The 24,983-nt window shown below is 35.9% G+C and overlaps 1 long non-coding RNA gene across 7 annotated transcripts in view; it reads left to right on the forward strand.

Moving 5' to 3' along the window:
- The window catches only part of LOC102161640 (uncharacterized), a 729,975-nt gene that overhangs the window by 161,639 nt on the left and 543,353 nt on the right, over nt 1-24,983 (forward strand). For 2 of the 7 annotated variants that reach the window (XR_014831258.1, XR_014831262.1), the window contains exon 2: nt 20,091-20,221. The exons of the other annotated variants lie outside the window; for them this stretch is intronic. This is a non-coding gene — a long non-coding RNA (uncharacterized LOC102161640). The remainder of the gene's footprint in view (nt 1-20,090; nt 20,222-24,983) is intronic. 7 annotated transcript variants of the gene reach the window in all.

Genomic DNA, 24,983 nt, shown 5'->3' on the forward strand with positions numbered 1-24,983 from the left:
CCTATTAAAAAAAAAAGTTCAGATTGCCTAGAATTGCTGGAAAAAGGTAGTATAATTGTAGGAATAACAATAGTGATAATTAATCAGCAACATCATCCAACCACCATACGATGAGTTCCTACTGTGCTTCAAGCACTATTTAATCTTTTTTTTTTGTTTTATTTTATTTTAAAACAGATTAGTCCTAACAAATGGTTACTATTATTAATCCTCACTTATAGATGAGGGAATGAAGGATTATAGAAGTTAAATAGCTTTTCCTTGTGTATGTATGGCAAACCAGGACTCAACTGATTTTATGCAATGCTAGCCACTATGCTTTTAGGCTCGTTTATCTATGGTTTCCCTCATAGCTCCTTATAATTATTAGTGTTCCTAGGAACTTTGATAATTTTGATGCAGCCATAATGAGATTGGTGGGAAAAACCCCAAGCAGAAGGGGTGCTTAATTGAATAGATCCTTAGGTGCATGTGTAGGGACTTGATGAAAACGTGATTGTTTGATTTGATCCTTGTTAAGTAATTGTGGGTTCTCTCAGAGGAGTTATAAAATGTTTCCATTTCTCTCATTGCCTGACCTGTCTCCAAAACAATCTTTCTGCTAAAAAAGGAACTCATTTTAAAATGATTTTTTGGGGAAAATTTAATAAGAAATATTTGCCCTAATACATGGGCAATTTTTATGTAGACATATGTATTCAGTGAGAGTCATTTATATGCATGACACTGTGCTAAATACCAAGGGAAATGCCTCAGTTGCAATAATGTTACCTTGCTCTAAATCTGCACTATTCAACAGACAAATAATGTGAACCACATACATAATTTAAAAACTTCTAGTAATCACATAAAAATAAAAAGAAACAAATGAAATTAATTTTAATGTATTTAAACCAATGTTTTGATTTTGATATGTTATTAAAATGAAAATTGATATATTTTACATTCTTCTTTTTTACAAAGTCTTTGAATTTTAGTGTATATTTTATATTCATAGCACATTATAATCAGAATGTCACATTTTCATTAGAAATGCTTAAGATGAACTTGCATTTCACAAAATCAGTAATTGAAAGAGTAGATTCATGGGTCCAGGTTGTTTCAAACATAAGTGAAAGTTTTCTAATAATTGACTTGAGTGTCAATTTAAAAATTTAATTTAGATTAATAAAATAAAATAAAAAATTTACTGTCTCATTTGAACTAGTTACATTCCAAGTATTCAGTATTTGTGGCTTGCGGCTATTGCATTGGATAATGCACATCTTAGAAATTCTATATAGCATATGTGCTTTCAGTGAATCCCATCTACAGGGCTTATTCCATTTATTAATTAGCAATTTGCATACAAAAGGTATTTTCTGCATTCAGGATCCCCTTTATTCCATTCATTTGGTGTAAATTAGATAATTTTGTCCTATATCTTATTTTGTGTCTGATTAGATAGCAAAAGACAGTTCCAAGCAAAAGTAACCACACTTAAAAAATATTAAAATTATTTTAACCTTGCTTGAATCCCCTGTATATCCCCTCTTATCAATCCTTATTCTTTCTACTTTCCACATTTAGAAACAGGTAGTGTTATGAATCAAAATAATTTTAGATACTCAAAATCCTTTAAATGCCATTGGAAATCTCTAGTTATTAGTAGCATACATATTATTCATTACTAGAAAATGCAGTAAGTGAAAACATTGTTTCTTAGTGGTCATTCTTTTGGGCTTTGACAAATGCTATTTTGGGGTTCTTTGAGATGATGTGATTATGAATGTCCTTGCTTTTTGATTAGTATTTTTCATGACTAAAACTCCCTGGATGGTATTCAGGATAAAAGGATTAAAAGTTGTTTAAGGCTGAACATGGAATGTTGTGGCAGTATAGGAAGTCAAGCACTGGAAGAACACTAAATGACTAGGCAATATCAGGGTACTATGTGGAACATTGTATGTTGTGCAATAATGTTTATATAGTGGACAATAATGTAATGCTTGTATTATGGGTTAACAATTTGGGACTGGCATATGACTGATGTGGTTTTCATTAGCTTCTTTCATCACCTCCAGTCCATCATTGGCTTGACTGTAGTATTTATTAGTTTACCCTTAGATGTCAGGATTCTGTGTATTTGGATTGGTCCTAAGATATTTCAGCTATCCAGTTTGTTCAAGGCATCCTGAAGTCACCCCAGTTTATTGAAGGGCTACTAGAGGGATTACAGAATCAGTTCTATCTTTTGCAAGGGATGATTAAGACCAAGGATAAATAAATAAATTAAGACCAGGGACAGAAGGGCCTCATGACTTAGGCCTACCTGGTCTCAAACTTTGTTTATTAATTTTTTATAGGGGGAAATATAACTGTGCCTTGCTGTGTTCTATCCATTGTCTTCTCAAGAGTGGCAAATCTCAAACTAGGTAATTGGGGAGTTTTTTAGTTAGAATTGATAGGTATAGTATTACTATTCCCTCCGCTTTCCATTACCCTACTCCCTGACTATTGATGTCACGGTTGTGACCACTACGAAACTTTTTAAATGACTCCTTAGAAGCTCCATCTGTTTAGTTGAAAGCCTAGCCTGAATTTTCTGGCTTTGCTAAGTGAAGGTATTTAAACTCTACCACAAGTTTTCTCCCTGTGTAGCCTCGATATTTCTTAAGGGATTTAGAAGATCAGACAGACTTTTTGCTGCTGTAATGTGTGCACCATTCACTTCTATGAGAACTTCTAGCTATTTTATTTGTTTCACAGTAGTCTGTCTTTATTTTAGTGTAATTTTTATACTAATGCATTCTTTGTAATAAGAGGTCATAAAATAACCTTGATTTTCACTTTAATTGAAATAAACAGAAAAAGCCAGAAAACATGGTGGTGGGAGTAGTTTCACTGCCTTTGGATATTCTATGTCTCTGTAAATGTAAAATAATCTGAAAATGTAAAATAATCTGATTTTTAAGGGTACAGACTTTATTACTTTTTGATAGAGGTGTTGTTTGATTGACACTCTACTATTAGTGTAAGCCTTAAAGTTGTCCCTAAAATTGAGAAAATGTATAATAGCAATGATACCCACAACATAAAATCACAAGAGGAATTCTTACTTAATATAACAGAATGTAAACAAAACAAAACAAAACAAAACAAAAACTCCCAGAATGTTATCAGTTTCTATAATTAGAGCATGAACTTTTTTAAAATTCTTGTTTCATGCACCATATTCAAAAGGATTTTTATGTAAATACCAGCAGGGTATTGTTAATAACATGTCCATGTACAAGTTATTAGAATACTATTTCTTTAAAGGTTAAACATTAATTGATTTAATTTAAAAAATTCTGAGTAGCAGAATATATGACTGAACAAATGATGGAAATGAGACATATAATTAAGAAATTAAATGTGAAAAACTTCATTAAGTTTAACATATAGCTGCTACATCAGCAAAAGATACCAAGAATGTGAAATTAAGAAAAAGAAAAGGGAGTTCCCGTCGTGGCGCAGTGGTTAACGAATCTGACTAGGAACCATGACGTTGCAGGTTCGGTCCCTGCCCTTGCTCAGTGGGTTAACGATCTGGCGTTGCCGTGAGCTGTGGTGTAGGTTGCAGACGCGGCTCAGATCCTGTGTTGCTGTGGCTGTGGTGTAGGCTGGTGGCTATGGCTCCGATTCAGCCCCTAGCCTGGGAACCTCCATATACCGTGGGAGCGGCCCAAGAAATAGCAAAAGAAAAAAAAAAAAAAAAAGAAAAAGAAAAGGAGTTCCCATTGTGGCATCATGGAAATGAATCTGACTAAGAACCATGAGGTTGCGGGTTTGATCCTTGGCCTTGCTCAGTGGGTTGAGGATGTGGTGTTGCTGTGAGCTGTGGTGTAGGCTGGCAGCTGTAGCTCTGATTAGACCCCTAGCCTGGGAACCTCCATATGCCGAGGGTGTGGCCCTAACATACAAAAAGACAAAAAAGAAAGAAAGAAAAAGAAGGCTAAGTGAATGGATGTTTATAAAGTGTACATTTTTGTAATACCAATCTTGAGAACCTATTGGAAAAAATTTTAAGCATTACCTAATTACCTTCTAATATAGAGATGCAAAGCAGAAAATGAAAATATGCTGATTGAAGTAAAGAGGAGGGAGTACCAGTTTGTTTCATTTTGAAGAAGGTTATTCTTTTGAGCACTGAATTTTCATGCAGGAATTCTACCTAGTTTAAGCTCACTGTGATGTTAAGTTGCTCATGTTACCTCATCTGGATTTCCATGAACAAAAGTATTTAACTTTTATGAGTGTAAGCAGAGCGAAAAATCTCTGTTCTTTATAAATTGGAGTGAAGAAGCACATATACCATTGTGGTCTAATTTCACCAAGTGACCATAACAAGTATTGATGGCAAAGAAATATTCTAATGGAATAGGACAAACCCACTGTAGCATTCCCAGCATCTGATAAGCTAATCATCATGGGGGATTTTATCTCACAGGCTGGTGATGATGCTGCAATGTGAAGAAAAATTATCAGAATTCATAGAACTTTAGAATAAAATGGCAATTGTCTTTTTGTGTTTACAGATTGTGCGAAATCAATTTGAATTAACTAATATCATCTTTAGCTTGCATATGAAAAAGAGAAAGGCTGCTTAGAGGCTTCTAAGGCCTTTAAAAATTGGGTGTCAGAGTTCCCATTGTGGCTCAGCGGAAATGAATCTGACTAGTATCCATGAGGACGCAGGTTTGATCCCTGGCCCCGCTCAGAGGGTTAAGGATCCAGTGTTGCTGTGAGCTGTGGTATAGGTGGCAGACACAGCTTGGATCCTGCTTTGCTGTGGCTGTGGTGTAGGCCAGCAGCTGCAGCTCCTATTGGACCCCTAACCTGGGGTCCAATGAGTGTAGGCCTAAAAAGACAAAAAAAAAAAAAAAAAAGTTGGGTGTTAACTGCTTGTTATGGAATGTGAAAGCAGTCCATATATGGCACTGAATATCAAATTGACCACTGCTTGATATATCACGTTCTTAGTATACACGATGGAAGAACTGAATCAAAAACAGGTTTCTGAGATTACATTTCTTGAACATTCTGGAGGATAGAGACTTGAACAAATGTATGTGAATCAATACTGTGAATGGTAAATCACCATGAGAATATGATTCTTTGAAAGAGATACCAAAAGATTACACAATATAAAGGCATTTGAATGATTGATGAGAATGGCTCTCCAACTGTTTAAGCAATGATCTCATTGGCAGCATGTCATATCAGATCCAGATAGAAGGGACTCTTTTGGCAGTTTGTATAGTTAAAAAAAAATCAGGAGTTCCCATTGTGGCGCAGTGGTTGACGAATCCGACTAGGAACCATGAGATTGCAGGTTCGGTCCCTGCCCTTGCTCAGTGGGTTGACAATCCGGCGTTGCCGTGAGCTGTGGTGTAGGTTGCAGGCGCGGCTTGGATCGTGCGTTGCTGTGGCTGTGGTGTAGGCTGGTGGCTACAGCTCCGATTGGACCCCTAGTCTGGGAACCTCCATATGCCGCGGAAGTGGCCCAAAGAAATAGCAAAAAAAAAACAAAAAAAGACAAAAAAAAAAAAAAAATCAGGTGGTGCCAAGGTTGAAGGGAAAGGATTTAAGAGAATGAAGACTGTTAATTTTTCAACTACATTAAGAGAGAAGTAAAGGGCATTTATCAATCAATAAAGAATGAGGATTGAGAACACTTATCAATAAGTTCTGAGGAATGTCTTGATTTTTCTCTGACATATGGAGCTCCTGGAGAATGCCCCCAAATTTCAAGGTAACAGACATCATTCAAAACTAGATTTGAGAAAGTTGATTATGTAATTTTTAAAATTGTGGTAAAAACTACATGATATTTACTTTTTTAAGAAAATTTTGAGTGTACATTACAGCATTATTAACTATAAGTACAATGTTTTATAGCATATCTCTAAAAATTTCTCATCTTGCATGACTGGAACTTTGTGCCCATTGAGCAGCAACTTCTCTTTCCCCCTCTCCCAAATGCCTGGCAAAGACCATTCTATTTTTAGCATCAGCCAGTTTGACTATTTTAAATACTTCTTGTGAGAAGAATTATTCAGTGTTAACTTTTTATGCCTTGCTTATTTCATTTATCATAATGTCCTCAAGGTTCATCTATGTTGTAGCGTATGACAGGATTTTCTTCCTTTCCTTCCATATTGCCTTTGTATACATACATAGTCCCTTGTATGCATATACCACATTTTCTTTATCCACTCAAATGTTGATGGCCGTTTAGGTATTTGTGAATAGTGCTACAATATGAATAGTGCTGCAGTAAACATGGTTATACACATACTGTCTTTGAGGTCATGATGTTAATTATTTTGTATAAATATACAGAAGTGGGATTGATGGATCATATGATAGTTCTATTTCTCATTTTTCAAGGGACCTCCATACTATTTTCCATAGAGGATGCATCATTTTACATATCCAGCAACAAAGTTCCAATTTCACCAAATCCTCACCAACACCATTCTCTTCTCTTTTTCTTTCTTTTCTTTCTCTCTCTCTCTCTTTCAATAATAGGCATCCTGACAGGTGTGACGTGATAGCTCTTTGTGGTTTTAATTTGCATTTCTCATTTTATTATTGATTTTGAGCATCTTTTTATATATCTATTGGCCATTTTCTGTGTTTTCTTTGGAGAAATGTTTTGTTCAAGTTTTTGCCCAATTTTAATTGGGTTACTTTTTATTTTTATTTTTTTGCTATTGAGTTATAGGAGTTCCTTATATATTTTGGATATTAACCCTTTATCAGATATATGGTTTGCAAATATTTTCTCCCATTCTAAAGACTGCATTTTCAGTTATATTATTTGTTTCCCTCACTGTGCAGAAGCTTTTTAGTTTGATGCAGTCCCTTTTGTCTGTTTTTGCTTTTGTTGCCTGTGCTTTTGGTGTCCCATTCGAGATATCATTATCAAGACCAGTGTCATGAAGATTTTCCCCTAGGTTTTCTTCTAGGAGTTTTGCAGTTTCAGGCCTTATATTTAAGTTTGTAATCCATTTTTGAGTTGCTTGTTGTGTATAGCATAAGACAAGCGTTCAGTTATATTGTTTTGCATGTGGACATCCAGTTTTCCTGAAACCATTTATTGAAGAGATTATATTTTCCCCATTGTGAATTCTTGATGCCCCTGTTGAAGATCAATTGACTGAATATTGTAAAGAATATAAAGTCTAAATAGACCTTAAACTAGCGTGAGGATTTAATCAGTAATCATAAAATTCCCAACAAATAAAGGCCCAGGACCAGATAGCTTCATTGGTATATTTCTAGTATTTCCTTTGGTTCTTCCTTTGAGTTTCTACTTCTATGTTTATATTACCTATCTGTTCTTGCTTGTTATCTGTTTTTTTTTTTCCTATTAGAGCATATAACATAACATATCATAAAATATCATAACATTAAATTTCCTGCATAATTATACAATCTTTGTCATTTATGAGTTTGGTTCTGATGCTTGCTTTGTCTCTTCAGACAATACTTTTTTTTTTTTTTTTCTTTTAAGGGCTGCACCTGCAGCGTATAGAGGTTCCCAAGCTAGGGGTCAAATTGGAGCTGTAGCCACTGGCCTATGCCACAGCCACAGCAACACCAGAGCTGAGCCTTGTCTGCGACCTACATCATAGCTCATGGCAATGCTGGATCCTTAACCCACTGAGCGAGGCCAGGGATTGAACCTCCATCCTCATGGATGCTAGTCACATTCGTTTCCACTGAGCCATGACTGGGAATCCATCTTCAGACAATGCTTTTTCATTCCTTTTAGCATGCCTTGTAATTTTTATTGAAAGATGGGAATGCTGTATTGGGTAATAGAAACTGAGGTAAATAGGCCTTATTGTGAGTTTTTATGTTAATCTGTCTAGGAGTTGGGCTATACTCTTTAATGTTTGTTGTATCTTTAGGTACCAGAGGCTTCAAATTCTTCCAGTGTCCTAATTTTGTATCCTCTGTGGTTTTGGGGCATCCCTAAGAAGTTCTTCTTAGATAAAATCTGCATCTTGCAGCTCTTTTAGCTGTAATCTGATTTTTTTATACTGGAGTCCTTTGGGTGGTGGTCATCTTTGGAGGAAGGAAAGTGGTCTATCCCATATGATGAATCTCACTTTTTTTAGTAGGTGTTATACCCCTGGGCTGTAGCCCTTACAAATACTTTCCTGGCCTTAGGTAAGATGGGAAGGCTAGAGGGGGCTGTAGTATAGAAAGTTCCCTTCCTCTGATAGGACGAAGCTCTTTTAAAATCTTTAAAGTCTTTTCCCCTGGAGAGTGGGCCTTTGTTATGGAGAATGCTTTTGTAAAGGTTACTTTTACCCTCCCACTATCAAAGCCATCAGGAGGTCTTTCTTGGCTCTTCATTCAGAGAACCTGATGGGGTTCCCAGGGGCAAAACCCATGAATTTATGGGACCACCCTAAAGACTGTGGCTTCCAGGGGTTTCTCACTCTCATGCTGGTCCACATTCATCCTCTAACAATTTTTCAAAATAACCATTTAAGTATTTGTACCAGTTATGGTTCCAGTGGCTTTTGCTCCAGATTAGCAGATATTGACTGAGACTCTGGATTTTCCTGCCTCTCCAGATTTTGGGGTGGCAGTTTGCCTTACAATCTCAGTTTTTTAATGAGTCTAAAAAAAGTTGTTGATTTTCAATTTTTTCAGTTTTTTTCTTGTTGTAAGGACAAGACTGACAAGTTTGAAGCTCTTTACATGTGGAGGAGAAACCACAAGTCTCACCAAAGGCAAAGTTCAAAAATGAGGATAATGGAGTTCCCGTTGTGGCTCAGTGGTTAACAAATCTGACTAGGAACCATGAGGCTGTGGGTTTGATCCCTGGCCTCGCTCAGTGGGTTAAGGGTTTGGTGTTGCCGTGAGCTGTGGTGTAGGTTGCAGACATGGCTCGGATCCTGCGTTGCTGTGGCTCTGGCGTAGGACAGCAGCTGCAGCTCCAGTTAGACCCCTAGTCTGGGAACCTCCAAAGGCCACAGGAGCGGCCCTAGAAAAGGCAAAAAGACCAAAAAAAAAAAAAAAATGAGGATAATATCAAGTGCTTATGAAGATGTAGGGAGGTGGGAATTCTTACATTGAGATTATAGATGGATATGGCAATTGTATAGACACCTGCCAATTTGACTCTTTGAGTCAGCAATACCACTCCCAAGTATGTAACCCTACAGGGAGGATATTTGTGAGAATGTTTATTTTGATGTGATTTATAAGCAATTGGGAGTTATCAGCATAGGTATCCATCACTGGTGGAATGGATAATTAAGATATGGCAGATACATACGGTAGAATACTGCACAGCATTTAGAACTTCTGTGGATAGATATCAAAAAGATAGTGTTGAAAAAGCTTGAAAGACAATCTTATCTATAGCAGCATTTATGTAAATAAAAGAATACATAAATAACACTGAATATTTCATGGGTGTACATAAATATTTAAGAACATGTTTCAAGCATATTAGAATTGATATCTGTGGAAAGAGGGGGCATGAAAATGGAGATGGAGAAGAAGGGGAAAAATAAAACAAACAAGAGAACAGTTTTGCATGGCTGAGGATAGTATGCTATGAGATGAAGAATATGGTTAACTCAATTCTTTGCAGTTGAGTTCTAAAATACCAACCAACCAACTAATCACCCCACAAAACAAAACTAAATAAACATAAAATTTGAAAGTGATGTCTAAAATAAATTTAGTGGTGTAAAGTTGGACTCAAATGTGAAGACTATGTATTTCTATAAATCAGCAAATGTGATACCAACATATTTATGGAACTTGAGTTTGCCCATGTATTAACCAAGAATCTGTATAGCTTATTTTGTACCATATGATATAGTTGGCAACTTTAAAACTGTTTAAAAGTGAAAAAGGAAACAACTATTTATTTGTTCATTTCACATTCAGCATACATGTAATAGGCATAAATTAGACATCCCCAAACTGGTTCACTTAATCTCACTTTGGTTAGGGGTAAAATTTCCTGTAATGTCACCATTATCACTCATGAAAGGCAAGTTTTTCATCATCTACACAAAGGACTTACAAGTGTGCTTTCAGACTACAGTTATTCAAAGGAGAGCACCACATGAATTAGATGCTATGCCCTTCATTGAGTAGCCATCCCCATATCCAAACACTGAGTTGTTATTCCTTTTTCCTCAATTTATATAGACATTCCATCATTTTTTCTTTTCCTTTCTAGTTGAATTTCTCTAAGAGAAGAGTAGCTCAATCTGCAAATATATGTCTAAACTTTTCAATGTGCATAGTCCTTTGCTATTTTTCCATTGTAGGTAACACTTCTATCCTGAAGTTGGGAGAGAATTTGATGAACTGGGAGGTAGGAAAATATTGAGAGGAGGCTAGGAGCAAATAAATTCTTGGAACTATCATCTCTAAACGTATCTAAACACAGATATGAGAACCCTAGTGATATATGAAGTAAAGATATGCCAGCATTGCCCTCAGCTGTGGTGTAGGTCGCAGATGAGGCTCAGATCCTATGTTGCTGTGGCTCTGACGTAGGCTGGCAGCTGTAGCTCTGATTCGACCCCTAGCCTGGGAAACTCCATATGCTGCAGGTGTGGCCCTAAAAAGACAAAAAAAAAAAAAAAAAAAGATATAAATTTGAGGTGCCAAGAATCTAGTAGTGCTACTCATTCATTCCTTCAAGCAAAGAATTGATACTGTTCAGCCTTTATTCTGTTCTGGGTACTACAGAAGGGACACATTGCATTCAAGGAAATCAGTCTATTGAGGGATATAGCCACGCACAGAAATAATTCAAGTAGAACATAATAAATACTAAAATAGAGGAAAACATAAAGTATTGTGGAAGTTCCAGGTAAGAATATCAAACTGTTAATCTTTAGAGGAGATGGTAGAAGTTGACAAGAGCCAGCAGAAGAAGGAATGGGAAGTCTTAAATAGATGGAAACTTTGTTTTTTATTTCATATGATTTAAAATTATTAATACTGAAAAGGGAAAGAACATGTGAAAAAAAGTCATTCAGGTAGACATACTTTTAAAAGGTGCTGCCTATCCAAATGCCATTAATTTGTTCATTCACTTGTTAATTTATATAACAAATGTGACAGGCACTGTACTAGACTCTATAGATCCAAACCTTAAAAACAAAACAAAGCAAAACTCCCTCCTTCAAAGGGCATATCTAATCATTGATTTAATGGATGTTCTATATGCAAAGATGGGTTTTTATTTTGTTTTGGTAAGTAAAAAAATTAACTTTCTCTAAGTAGCCATTACTTTCCAGGCATTTTGCTGCTTTTCACCTACATTATTTCATGTGTATTGCCTCATTACTCTCAATGTTTTGATGAGATTGATATTATTACTTGCATTTTCAGATGAAGACTTGTGGTGCACCTATGAAGTAATAGCATCAGAACCCTCTGCATCTGGGTCCCTAACTGTAACACATACGCACAGACACACACACAGACATACACATACACATTTTTCTATGTCTGTCTCATTGCCTCTATTTATGTTAAAGTATTGATTTTTTTTTTCTGATTATAAAAGTAGAATGTATAGAAAGGTGTAAAGATGGAAACATAAATCACCCATGTCCTACCTTCTTGAGGTGTACTGCCCCCAGTGGTAGCCTCTAGCCACATGAGGCTATTGAGCACTTGGAATGTGGCTAGTCTGAAAATAAGATGTGCTGTAAGTGTGAAATACACATCAAATTTCAAAGAGTAAGAAATAAAATCCCATTAGTAGTTTTTAACATTGATTACGTAGTACTGAAATGATACTTTGAACATATTGGCTTAAATATATCATTAAAATAATTTCACCTCTTTCACCTGTTTTTAAATTTTTTTTTTTTTTTTTGATCTTTTGTCTCTTATAGGGCTGATCCCACAGCATATGGAGGTTCCCAGGCTAGGGGGCTAATCAGAGCTATTGCTGCTGGCCTACACGGGAGCCACAGCAATGCGAGATCCAAGCTGTGTCTGTGACATACACCACAGCTCACAACAACGCCAGATCCTTAACCCAGTGAGCAAGGCCAGGGATGGAACCCACAACCTCATGGTTCCCAGTAGGATTCATTTCCACTGCGCCAATTTGGGAACTCCAAACTTTTTTTTTTAATCCCTGTATCTGCAGCATATGGAAATTCCCAGACTGGGGACTGAATCCAAGCTGAAGCTGTGACCTTTGCTGCGACTGTGGCAATGCTGGATCGTTTAACCCACTGCACTGGGCTGGGGATTGAACCTGCTTCCTTCACTGTGAACTGAGCTGCTGAAGTTAGATTCTTAAGTCACTGTGTCACAGCAGGAACTTCTGTTTCTTTTACTTTTTTTAATGTGGATATTAGAAAATTAAAAATTGCATATGTGGCTTACGTCATATTCCTACTGGGCAGCACTGATCCTATATATTTATAGAAATTAAAATTGTGATTGTATCATACTGTTTTATAACCTGGTTTTCACTTACTGAAACATCAAGAACATTTTGTAATGTTGTTAAACATCTTTCTATGACATCATTTTAAACTACTAAGCACGGTTCTGTCACGTTGGATGTAGCACATTTTCTTAATAAATTCCTTATTTTTGGATATCTAGGTTATTTCCTCTGTTAACTCCACACTGAAAATTATTGTCTATAACTCTTTATCTGCATCTCAGCTTACTTTACTCTGCATCTAGGAAAAATTCCTAGAAATAGAATAATCGTAAAGATTTTAACATGCTTAAGGCTTTTGATAACTGTTGTTAAATTGCTGTACAGAAAAGTTGTGTTTTTTTATGCTCCCAACACCAAGTGCTCATTTCTCTCCGCTGTCTACTTTATTTTTGCTGAGGGATTTCACTTAGTTTCCGAGAGTCAGAGTGTTACAGAATTTATTTGAAAAACACAAGGTTATTCCTTGGAGGTAATTTTTATTTTCTGTGAACTTTTATTCTAAACGGGTTTAGTTATTCTGAATTATGTTGCTTAAAATTATTCTTGAGTTGCATCTTTTAAGTGAATAATTAGTTAACTGTATACTTTTATGAACAACCAAATATAATCTTGTACAACGGATTCCACCTGACAGTCGCTAAAAAATATTTAAAATACCTTTTTTTTTTTTCCAGAGACATAGTCTTGGTTTCAAGCAACTACTTTCTTTCCTTTTTGTGACAGGTCCAATTAGTGGTTAAGTTTTTTCTGTAGTTCAGAGCAAAAATGTCAGAAAAATCTCCTTCTATTACGTGCAAAATAAACAGATCTGCACTGGAGTTCATGGGCTGCTTGAGTTGTATTTACACCAATGGGTCCATTGAATAGCAGAACATGCTGTTTCTGTCATATCAGACTTGGGCCAATCTGATAAACATGCCTAACAGCTCTGCTGTTTCAGTGACTCTGAGTTACTCTAGTCAACATTTCTCATACTCAAGACCAGAAGATACATCACAGGTGTGACTTGGCTCTCTGATCCACTTCTTCCTATTGCTTTACTTAGAGTTCGGGCTTACAGCTGGAGTACTGTGAGCCTCAGCTGGCAAACACCACATGCTGGTGAGGTACAGACTGAACTTAATCATCATGGGACGTGAAGGGCAAGTGTATGCCAAGCATTATTCTTGTTGGCTTTGATTTCTGTTTGACTTCCTTTATCAGTTTCGTGTTCCTATTTTCTTGCGACACTGAAATTGAAATTGTCCTTTTAAGGTAGGAATAGGGGAAAAGGGATAGTTTTTCCAAAACAAAGCTCTAATGATGAAATGGACTTTTAGAAAACATTGTGGTTGTGTGTGTGTGTGTGTGTGTGTGTGTGTGTGTGTGTGTGTATGATTTCACCAACCAACCAACCTATAATAGACTCAACTTGTTTGGCGTTTCCCAGTGATTTTGTTGTGACTAGATGAGATGAACAAATATTTGTAAATACATTTTGGGCAAAATGAAAGTTTGTGATAGGAAACTTTAACAGGGAACCGAAGACCACATGTTTATTTATTTAAATCCCAGCCACTGGCTGAAGATCCAGTACACAGAACAACACTGTCATGTTTCTTGCTTACCTAATTTGTGGTCCATCATTGTCTTGTGACTTCTTTCCCTTAGGAATTAATCTTGTCCATATGGCTATGATTCTCCTCCATGTACTTTCCTTTCAAATGTAAACTGATAACCAAAATCCAAGAGGGGAAAAATGTGTGTCACATCTCCTTAGCTATTAGCATAGGAAAAACTAATTGAGGTTATGTATAGGATAAAATTGGTGTTTATGTAATAAAGAGCAGAGGGTTGGTAGAGTTTAATTAGCAAGTAAGAAAACTTTCCATATGCTAGCAGAAGAGGACTCTTATTCGTGATGTTGCAAGACTTATAGTGTCAGAGCCTCATATATTGTCCTTTTGATTATGGTTGTTAACTGTTTCTCTAGCCCAGTCTTATGACACAGGCACTTTTCTGGTATGATAAACATTGAGGATGTCTGGCCACAGGAGCCAGTAATATTGGTAAAACCCATAAATACTTTAATTCTTGTATCCAATGCCCTTAAGAGTTTTTCTTATGTATATTTGTGGTGGGGAATGAGTAAAAACAGATATTTTTAACAAAGATGGCCGATACATTTATACTAAATGTGCTGAATTAAATTTTAATAGAAAAAGAAAAAAATGTGATTGTTTATGTCCTTTTAAATGGTGGTGCAATGATAGAGTTAAGCATTTCTATATTAGTTAATAAAATAAGGCAAAGACCCAACAAACACTGGGAAATAAATACATGAATAAAGACTAGAAAGATATAGAATTACTTCCTGTTTTTATGAAAAAATACTCTAACAACAAAAATTTTTATGTCAATTGTTTCTTTCATTGTATATCTATGATTTTAAGATGAAATATATAACTTCCATGATTCTGTCAAAATAAAGATAATATAGGGATTTCAAAGGGGAAATATTTTTCATACTATCTAACAAATGTAGGCTGGGCAACTTTTTGATCTAATGACTAGATCCTGCTTTCTAGAAATCAGCATTTCTCTTGGCTTATTTTTGTCATTCATCTCTAACAATAGTAACTTGTCAGTTAACCCAACACTTACTAAGTGTCAAACATTCACTCATTCATATATTTATCTGAAAAACACATGCAAACATCTGCCTTGTGCATGGCAGTCTTTTAATCTCAGGAAGGGATGCAATTTAAAAGAAGTCATTTTGTGCCTTAGGGGAATTTATAATCTCATAGAGAGAGAATACATTAGAGCAAATGGATAACACTGAGCTAAGAGATCAGTGGGAAAGTTAATGATGAGTAGCCTGAACAGGGAAGAGGGAGAAACCACTCTGAGGTGGGTTAGAAAAAACTAATTGAAAATGGAGGTGTGGTAATCATGAGCAGGTTTGCATAAATTCTATAACATCTGTAAACACTTTGGTTCTAGATTTTCTCTATTCTAACCTTTTACTGATGAATAAATTGAGACCCAAAGGAGTTAAGATGTTGGCTGAGGTGCAATTAGGTGGTGGCCGTTGTGGGGCTGGAACCCAGTTTCTCAGACTGTTAGTCCAGGTTGCTTTCTATTAGAGTAATTTAAAAGACTAGTGGACCAGCACAGACCTTTGTTGTTAATCTCTCTTATTAATCTTCCTTTCAGATTTTCAAAATTTTAAGTTTGAGGTTTGTATTGTTGATTTATTGTTCAAAACTCTGTTAGTGTTTACTGAGAAAAGGCATGGGTATTTACGTGCCATTTTGCTGTACTATGAAAGCAATTTTCACTGAAGGTAGCATGAATTTGCAATTTATGGAATATGTAAATTTCTAATTAAGGAATATGTAAAAGAAAACTTTTCAGGGTTTGTCACTCCTTCTTTATTCTTTACCTTTCATGGTCCTAATTACCTCTGTTTTTATTTTCCTTCCATAAAGAAATTTTTCAACAGCTCTCACATATGCTGTATTTTCATGACAAAGTCTACCAGGAAAGCAGTGTTTGAAAAGTTCAGCACTGCTTCCAATCTCAGGCTTTATCTTTGAAATTTTGCACACTGAGTTAAAATATTGCTACATTTGTGGCCTGGGATCGTCCCTGTTAATTCCATATGAAGCAAGAGTGCCAAAGAACTCTTAGAACTCCCCTTGTGAATTTGCTTGGTGAGCAATTCTGGACTTGGCGTTTTAATCTCTCCATCAGGATCAATGTGATCCTGCGTTAAAGCCAAGGTCAAGTGGGATAAGCAGTTGAACTTTCTCCTTGGTTTTGCGTAGCTCGTTGAAACATGTAACCTTTATAGGCTTGGTTTCTGCTTTGGAGGGGAATCTGAAGTCCAGATGTTTCTTTCCTTCTTTGGAAAACCGTTTTTCATTTTACTAGGCTTGGTGTCAGAGAAGCAGTTTGGGGTAGATTAGGTAGGGGGTGGAAGGTCAGTGTTTTTTCTTTGCTAATATTGCAAAATAAGAAGTTTTTGTGTTTATTTTTATTTTCTGCCAGTTGAGCCACTAAGAGTAAATTATTGATTCTGAAGACATAGATTTCCTTTATGTGTTAGCAATGGGTGAGGAGTCAGGTGAAGAAAAGACAGGGTAGTAGCCATTTGATCCCTTTTAGTTGGCAGCAAATAGACCCTTAAACAATGAGTTGCCACATTTTAAGGTTTTTTTCCTCCAATGCAGTCAATGTAAATATAAATAAATAAACTGACTCCCTTCTTCCATGAAATGCTCTAATATTTTTTGTTACTAATAGTCTATGAATAAAGCAGTAGCTAAGCTGCTTTTTTCCTTCTAATGCTGTCCTATATTTTCTTAAATGAACTGTCATGCATGCGTTATCTTTAATTATAAGTGACATTTCTGGCCAACGTTATAGCTCCTGTCATTTCACTTGGCTCACTAACAAGTTCCTTCAAGTAACTGTCCTTTAGGAACTTTAAGTGGTTAGCCTTCTGCTTCAGAACAGCATGTGGATCAACCTATGAACTAGCCATACATTGAATTCTGCCTTTTTTTGCCTGGGGGTAGTAGTCTATATCTCCAATTCATATTTTCTGTAAGGTCTGTGAATAATTGTAAATAATTGCCTAGCTGATTGCATGGGTACAAAATAACTAAAAAAACACAAAACTCAAACAAATACAAACTCATAGAATGGAGAACACAAATGAAGATTCTAGAATTTTATGCCTGGGAAGAGATCCTTGCATTGAAATTGCAAATTGTTGTTGGGGTCCATGGATAAGAATCATTGCCACATTTGGGGCTAAAAATAAGTATGTCTGAATTCTTCTGTTAATCATTTCTTCTTCTTTTTTTTTTTTTTTCCTGTCTAGTAGCCAGAATTAACTTTCTATCTGTTTGTCACTAACTGAGGAGTACTGCTAGCGCCTTGACTGAGTAAATGGTATAGTGTAGGTACTAGACATAAGGTGGGCTTTCAATCCTCATTGCTTATTAGAATCATATGGTGAGCAATGAAGAAATACTGTTGTCTACGCCTCAGTTACTGATTGAGTTGATCTGGTGTTGAGGGGGAAGGAGGGTGACATTGATTTCTTTTTAAAAGATCCCCAGATAACTCTAATGGACCAAGGCTGAGAACCATGAGAGCTAGATGATGTAGAAGCTACTACTTATGTAAGGGCATTTTAGCTGGCAAAGATAGATTCTCCTTTCAGGAAAAAAGAAATGAAAACACTCGTTCCTTTTTCACTATATATTCAACTGCACAGTTCCAGGTTGAAAATTTTTGATTGAACTAAAATTAAGCCTATGCATTTTTCTTCATAAACATAAAATGAATAGTGACATAGATATCTATTTTTCCATTAAGAGAGTGTTTGCTTCTTGGGTCTGGATTGCAAGTTATGATGAAGTTACAGAAAATTTTTATAAGTGTGAGCCAGTAATTTCCCTTTTTTGTCTAACCTAATTTGAGTTGCTTTTGTCCAAGATGCTCAGATGTGGGATAGACAAAATATTTATAGATATAGAAGAAATGAGATCAGTGATTGGAGGTGAGTGAAGACTTTGTAAAGAAATAGAACCTGAGCTGGAAGAATTTGGATTGAGTGAAGAGAGAGGGAAGAGAATACTGAGAAGGAAATAATTCACAAATCTATCTGGATCCCATGTGGATGGTGGAGCAAAATTTTTAATGAGTAGAAACTCAAAGATTCCTAATCTAATCTATACAGTGTTATTATTACTTAGCCAGGACTTCAGAGTTTCCTGACCCTGCATCTATATCTTGTTTGAGCATTTACACTGAAGTGTATTTGAGTTAAGCATGCAGATGTTTACTGCTGTGTTTGAAATCACGTGTTTCCAGCTGGACTATAAGTTCCTCGGAGGTGGTTTAATGTCTTAATTTTTTTTTTTTTTTTTTACACCTATATGGACCACTGTGCTTGGTCCATAGTAAGCAATTCTTTTTTTTTTTTTTTTTTTTTTTTGTCTTTTTTGTCTTTTTGTCTTTTGTTGTTGTTGTTGTTGCTATTTCTTGGGCCACTCCCGCGGCATATGGAGGTTCCCAGGCTAGGGGTTGAATCGGAGCTGTAGCCACCGGCCTACGCAGAGCCACAGCAATGTAGGATCCGAGCTGCGTCTGCAACCTACACCACAGCTCACGGCAACACCGGATCGTTAACCCACTGAGCAAGGGCAGGGACCGAACCCGCAACCTCATGGTTCCTAGTCGGATTCGTTAACCACTGCGCCACGACGGGAACTCCCAGCAATTCTTAATAAATACTTCTCAATTACCTTTTCAGTATGATTAAAAGGAGAATTAGTCACTTGATACAAGATGGAGAACTAGTTCAGTAGATATTAGCTGAACATAGCCTTCATAAGATTGGAGACAATTAAAAAAAAAAGAGCTATGCTGAAACCTCATCTAATGCTGAGATACAAAAAGTTCTAGAAGGAGGTAATGAGCTGAACAAGATGCTAAAGAAGTTTTAAGATTTTGATAATTTCTTGCTTTCTTGGCTCATTTTAAATGCAGTCCTTGTCTTTGGCTGACTATGAGATATGATAGTATAGTCTGATGCCAAAAGAATGGGCTCTGGATTCAGGCACACTCAGGTTCAAATCCTACCCCTGCCATTCTCTAGCAAGATGATCTTGAACAAATAATTTAGGTTTTTTTTTCAAGTTGTATTTTATCATGTATAAATGAAGAACACAATCATATTGACCTTTTAAAACTATCAAGGAGATTTGAGGGGATAATATACAGTATCCATAATAGGTGCCTAATATTGTTATTTGGCTATGATCACAGATTTCTAGAAAAGGCCATTGTGTGAAGGTACAAATGAGTAGTCGTGTTATGCATTTTTCAGGGCACACTCTGGCCACTCCTCCTCCCTAAGCCATTATAAATTGGAAAAAGGCTACACAGATCAAAACAGGAATTATTATAATTCTGATCCTTATATTTGTATAGAGATAGCATGGTATAGTAGAAAGTGTTAGGGAATTAGCATCTGACGCCCTAAATTCAAGTCGCAGCTCTGGCACTTGTTGCTTCTTCTTCCTTTATTTGCCAAATATGGGTCATAATTCTCTGCTGGTCTGCTTCTTGAGGTTGCCATGGGCAATAGAGACGGAGCCCTGAGAAAGTAATTTTGCAATTGTAAAGAGCTGCCCAAAGTATGGGCATTGGAATTATGAAATTATTAAAAAAGAGAGAGCTTTCCTATTCTTAGTACTTAGAAAATCTGTAAATTGAAGAAGGGGTTACAGACCTAATCATTTGGATTTAGTCCGGTGATGGTAAGAGATACGGTAAAGTGCCATTCAGTTTACTCTATTTTTATCATGGAATTAACCCTGGGAATAAACAATGCTCAAAATTATCTTTGGCTGCATAAAGCTAGATTCAACAGAAAATCCTGAAAAATAATGTTTGGGCTTATAAATGTTAAAATTCTCACTTGAGCACAGTGATCCAGCAAATAATTCCTTTATTTGAAGGTAATTACCTACGTTGTGGCTGACATGTTTATAAAGAAAACCCAAGCATTTAGTTTCTGTTTGTTTTTGTTTAGGTTGGTTTTTCCATTGTCTTGCCCTGGGTCTAAAGAAAGGCTACATGTAATAGGAATGGCATGGAGCTGTTTTAAAAAACATGGCCAGAGGAGGAGCTAAAGCCTAAGAACTGCCACCACAGAAATAAACGGTATCTACTTTTATGACTTGGCTTTAATAACAGTGGGATCCATAGAATGCCTCCCACCTGCTACAGGCAGGGCATTACCGCCCTTTGTTCCACCTTCTGCATTTATCCACCCACCAAAGGTACCTATTCCCACATCTACTTCCAGTGCTAGGAGCATTACTTTCCTCCCAGTGTGCAGGTTTGGATACACTTTCTTTCTGGAGATATATAAAGGCAGTCTTTAGCCTGCGGTCTAAAGTGCAGGAGAGTTTAGTCATAGCTTGGTTCAACTTCTGAACAGCGATATTAAGCTTATGATTTCTGAAATGTTTACATTAGCTCTAGCCATGCCGTTTACTGCAATTGTTGACACTAACACTGTTTGGTCCAGATGAGAGAACAAGATCAGCAACTGAGATTGTTTTGTGTTGTAAGTTCTACTTGCAGATGTCCTCAAACTAATGAAAGCCAGAGTGTATTTATTTCTCTGATCACATGATCAGAAAGCCAAGGTTATTGGGGACATTCATGAAAGCTTTATTTTTCAAGGTTAACAAATTATTGGGGGAAAATAAGATGAGGCCTCGTTAGACATTGCTTGAGAGTATTTATGAGGTAACCTGCTTTCTTGTGCATATTTCAGAGGCCGCTCAAAGCCTTGTATGTGGAAAGGAGTGCTGTATTTTAGTAGCATCTGCTTTCCTATTGCTTTTTAAACTGCAGTTTTCGGTATGTAAAACAAGCATAGAGTTCAAGTAATTTTCAATCAGCTAGAAAGCTGCTTTATTTTCACAACAATTTTGGCTCTGTAGACATGGTTTTGGAACATACACTGCTTGGTCTTAGAAATATGCATAGAAAGAACCTTGCTTCATTTTTCCTTTTGTTTTCATTTGTTTAATATTATACTAATGGACAAGTTGGGCCAACTAAAGAGACAGAAAAAGCGGCAAGTTAAGGGAAGGGTGATTTTAATTAACTAACTCTTTTTAAAGCTGCTGAAATCTGCCCCTTAGATTGGCAATGCTTTACCATTGGAACCAGACAGACCCTGAAAAAAATCTTGAACTTTTCTTTTTCTTTTTGAAAAGAAATGATCTTTTTACAAGATTTTCCACATTGCCTTTGAGAGACAGGTATAGTTTTAGATATTTACTTGAAGAAAAATATGTGAAGATATTTTTATATCTGCATGGGCCTTATTCCATGATAGAAAAAAAAAATACAATGGGAACTCTACACATATAGCAAAAACAATTTTCAGCTTGTATACCATGCAAGCTATGTGCTTTGCAACAGAATGATAATGCAGCTAAGGAATTTGGACAACAGTTTGAGGTTTGCTGCAATGTTATTTGAAATGCAACTATCTAAAGATTTTGTTCTCATCTGCTGAGCTTGGATTTTTGAACATTTGAAGTCTGAGAAAAACTTGTTTGATTCTTTTTACCATAGTATTATTAAAGACTGTAATAATTAGTATTACTAAAGAATATGTAAATCTTCTGTTTAGAACCCTATTTGATATATCCAGCCATTAAATTAAGCTTTTCCTTTAAAACATTTTACTATTGTATTTTAATTTTGAGTATATGTGAATTTCTCTCAACCATATAATAGAGTAAATATATAGAAAAATGTCTTTCACCTAAGACATTGGTGCTATTGTTTTCCAAACTAAATGTCTTCACTTAAGAGAAACTATGTTAATAATAGTGATAGATAACATTTGTTAAATACTTCTTACATGGCAGAAGAGTGTTGGGCACTTTACATGTGGCAGAGTGGCTGGTTTTCTTCCATTTCCTCTTCTTCCTGGCAACCCAACTAGTACATTTCCATCCTCATTTGTAATGAGGTGTAGCCACGTAAGTTAGTTCTTACCAATGGAATGTGAATAACAGCGATCTGTATCACTTCTAGGTCTAGTTCATAAAAGTGTCTCACATGTGCTCTTGCTTTTTCTGCTGGCTTGATGCAGACAAGCATGACAGTATTAGAAGTGATATGTTGAAGAGTGTGGTTATAAAATAAAAAGAGCCTTGATTCCAATATCCCATTTGAAGTTGACCTCCCCGACCATCAGGAATACCCTTTTGGGGATTGTGTGTGTGACAGAAATATATTTTTTTGTCATGTTAGAGTCATTATATACTTGGGTATTTATTTGTTGTAACAGCTAGCATTACTTTAACACACATTTAATTCTTTGTTCTTTGAGAAAGGAGTATTATTTTACCCAAATCTTATACTTTGCACTATGCAACTACATACCCTTTAGGATTAAAAAATTATTGTTTTCATACTAAGATTTCAATAATTGCTGTATTCACCAAATTTTGTCTTTAGTATGTATGTTGTACTCAGCAAAATTTTTGTGCAGATAACTGGGATAGTTTTTTCAAAGATAATTGCAATTTACTTAAGTTATATAACACTCTAATATTTTAGAGTAAAAAAGTTAAAAGAAATTATATCAATAGAGTATCATTATGTGAAGATTTATAATATTACCAAGTAATATGTCTATAGCATGCATTTTGAAAACACTTTTTGTTTAAATTGATGATTAAAATCATTGACAGCAACCACTTTCGTCACTACTTAATATTTTACTCAAGTTATTTTCACTGAACTATTTCATGGTTTCAATCATAGGAGATTTTCAGTCATTTTAAATCTGATGAGGTCTGTATTTTTAGATCCCTTTGTCTCATTGTAATTCAAGGGACTGGGGGCTTTCCCACATTTATCAAGGGATAGTGCTGTAACTGCATCATGATGTTTGGATCATTGGAAAAGATATTTTGAACTGCTGCCATAATATATGCATAATCAAGTTAATAAGCACAGTAAATGTATCATAGGCTAATGTAGTTTTAAATGTAGAGACTTTGCATGCTTATTAAAAAAAAAAAGAAGAAGACAGAAGAGCCAATATCTGAAGTCTTGGAGGTTCAGCTAGTACGATGCCCAAAGAGAAACAGCCTACTAGTTAGTGAAAAAACTTGAATATCAATTAGATAAAAAGAAAGCTTTCTCAAAGTCCAAAACAAGTAGTGAAGTGCATGAAGGCATTGAAGGAGCTCACAATTTGTATAACAAAATGCTTGAAATACCAGAGGAAATACACTTTTGCTATTGTTTTATAAAATAACATATTTATTCATGGTTAATAAGTAAGTATAACATTCCATGCTAAGGACCAAAGTCCTTCATTTTCTTGTTGAAACATTGGAATGGTTTTCCATAATAAAAAATGAAAACAAAAACTTTTTCTCAATAACAGAATGATCAGTTTGTTTCACTGGAGAGTGGTTGCTTGGCAGTTTTCTCTATCTCACTAAGGATCCCTGCTAATTCTCAGCATTACCTGTTACTCTTGACCTCATCCCTCTAAGAGTACAGTCTAGTTTTGGGGCCAAACATCCTAGAGGAACACCAGGTCCTACTCTTTTTGCATAGAAAGTTCCATTTAGTCCTGGCAAAGCAAGACTTTCTGGTTCAAAGAGAAAAATCTTATAAGGCTTCTTGGACACCAAATAACTCTTACAAAACAACATTTTGATGAATTAAGTGTAAATGAATCAGAAACATATGGATTAAATTTCTTTTGAAATATGCATGCCTTTTCTGAATTAAGGGGGAAAACGTTTGGCAAAATGTATTTTGCTGAACCCAAAACACTAAGATAAAGCTCTGTTTTCCTGGACCCCCAAATTATGTTAGAATCTCTTTTCTTTTAAAATTAATTCATGTTTAGGCTTAGTATAGTTTATTTTTAAAAATTTAAAATGGCATTACTTTGGCCTCTAATTACTTCTTTAGACACTTAGAAGTGTGTATACAACTTCATGTTTATATGTCATCAATTTTTGGTAGAAGCATTTTGCTTCCCTGTCAATAATTGTGCAGTCTTAATTTTATGTCTTATTCAAACTTAAAAGTACCATGTAAATTGTTTAGAATTTTTCCCTATGCTGTGATCATTTGGAAAAGGCAAAAACCAGAAGGACTTTTGAAGATGCAGAGGAAATAAACTACAGCTTATTGCATGGTGAGGGTGGTTCTGTATCTGTTCTGCTGCTGTAAAGAGTATGTCCTCTCCTTTTCCACTTCCTCTTTATGCCATGGTGATAGAGGAGGAAATGAGCTTAGTTGATTTTTAATAAATTTCATTATCCTTTTTCAATCTTTGACTTTATTTCTTTGGGTGAGTTTATGCTAAGAAGGGGCAGAAGAGTAAATGCTGAATTAACTCAGCTATGTGCACTGATGGTTAAGACCCTACTTAATGGACAGTTAAGACCCTTCTTTGCCTGAGAATTCCAGATAAGGAGTGCAGGACTTAGATTTACCGGTCTGTGCTAGATACTCATTATTCTCTTCACTGAACTGTAAACAAACAAGTCTTCTTCATTTTCTCACTTAAACCAAGCTTTCTTCCCTCAGGGCCCTTGCACCTGCCCTTCTCTGAGCTTGGAATACTTTCCTGCTTCTCATCTCCCAGCTACTCCCCCAGCTAATCAAATTCAGCTTTCAAATCACATTTCGAATGTCACCACTCCAGAGAGGTCTTTCCTGAACAGCCTATCTTGAGTAGATTCCTCTCTCCTCTAAAGTTCCTTTGTTTCCTTTAAAGCATTTACAATAAGTCCTAATTATTTTACTTATGTATTTGTTCCCCTACTTTCTATTTCTTCTGAAAAGGCAAGGACTGTATTTGCCTTGTTTATGATCTTTTTTTTTTTTTTTCCATCTCAGTGCCTGGCACACCAAAAGT

Source organism: Sus scrofa, chromosome 16 (assembly GCF_054392235.1).
Source record: "Sus scrofa isolate SSC_HxYL_T2T_F1_AM1 chromosome 16, Sscrofa_HxYL_maternal_Yorkshire_Landrace_v2.0, whole genome shotgun sequence".
Taxonomy (NCBI): Eukaryota; Metazoa; Chordata; class Mammalia; order Artiodactyla; family Suidae; genus Sus; species Sus scrofa.